Genomic DNA, 1,365 nt, shown 5'->3' with positions numbered 1-1,365 from the left:
TTGACGGCCAACGTGCTCGTCATATATGCGTAGGAAAATTATCTGACGTCTACAGACAAAAACAAATTTTAGTTTATGTTTGCAACAATTAACTCAAAAAAGCATATGTAAATCTCATATTATAAACGACTCTCACCGAAAGTTCATGAGGCCAATTTCGAGCAAAGGGACATGTCTATCATATATTGGATCCCATAGAGTTTGTATCTTACTAACATAGGCAACAATAGCAATAACATCTGCGAAGATTTAATCAGAATGAGACCCTGAGTTCTATAACAAAATATGCAAGAACAAAGATAAAAAATGCACCAGTTATGCGTTTGTCTTGTAGTGAGTAGATGGCCCCAAATTGTGGGAAACACAATGGACAAATTGCCGTTGATATCCTGTGCGCCGAAATCATAACCACAGTCCTACTATCTAGTGTCATGATAAACTCCATGTCTAGATACAAGAAATGTACAACTGCCATTTCAGTGGGGTTAAATCCTACACGAGTGAATTCATAGGACATGCCGGTTTGAAGAATGGTGTTGAAACGAACAACTTGATTGTTGAACGCAATGGCTTCCATTTTTGTCCCCTAAAGCAATATACGAATCATCAACATAATTAGCAAATAAAATCGTTTATCAAATGTGTACAACAAAATATATGCTATGAAATAGTGATGAGCAATGCCTTACTTCCTGATCCAGTAGTATGCATTGAAGGTATATGTTTCCCATGGAATTCACTTTGATTTGTGCCTTCCATTGGACCATTGCACGAATGGTCCAACAATTCTGGTATATATGCTCCATCTCGACGTGACGAAATGTCAAGTTCCTGTGTATAGAATAAACCTCATGAACGACAAACAAAATTCAGCGGTGTTGGCAAACTGACGTACAAGCAGCTCAATTTTTTCATGCCTGTTAATTGGGGGGTGATGGGACGAGGGATGACAGGAAATGATGGCGACGCCATCACTCTCCTTGAGGTCGTCAACCTGTATGAGATTACCATAATCGTGGAGGAGAGGGTGTCAAAGAGGAGATGATCCTATGTACAATGATGGAGACTTATATATATAGTGGTGATGGGCATTTTTGGAAGCCTAAAGGACTGCGGGGAAATTCTGTATATATGGAAGTTGCAGATTGTATCAAAATATTGATGCATCTCATGTTTTCTATATATGATTATGCACCAAAATTGCTATAAGACTTTCCAGTTGTACATCAATGAATGATTTGTATAGATGGAAGCACCAGATTGTATCATTAATTGCATGTTTTAATTAATATCCTTTCTAGATATCATGATAAAATATATCTGGCACATCCACAATACCATGTGATAAGTAGTCAACGTAGTCTA

At 37.6% G+C, this 1,365-nt stretch overlaps 1 long non-coding RNA gene across 2 annotated transcripts; it reads right to left on the bottom strand.

Annotated features, from left to right (window-relative positions):
- On the bottom strand, positions 1 to 735 carry LOC123439176. 2 transcript variants are annotated; one of them, XR_006630041.1, is made up of 3 exons: positions 690 to 735; positions 137 to 586; positions 1 to 49 (listed from the first exon to the last, which is right to left on the bottom strand). It is a non-coding gene; the product is annotated as an uncharacterized LOC123439176 (long non-coding RNA). The 2 variants fall into 2 exon arrangements; XR_006630040.1 differs by lacking the exon at positions 1 to 49 and having other exon boundaries at positions 156 to 239; positions 313 to 586.
- Positions 736 to 1,365: the final 630 nt, after the last annotated feature.

The sequence above is a fragment of the Hordeum vulgare genome, chromosome 3H, assembly GCF_904849725.1.
Source record: "Hordeum vulgare subsp. vulgare chromosome 3H, MorexV3_pseudomolecules_assembly, whole genome shotgun sequence".
In the NCBI taxonomy this organism is placed as follows: domain Eukaryota; kingdom Viridiplantae; phylum Streptophyta; class Magnoliopsida; order Poales; family Poaceae; genus Hordeum; species Hordeum vulgare.
This window is presented reverse-complemented; position numbering and strand designations above follow the sequence as displayed.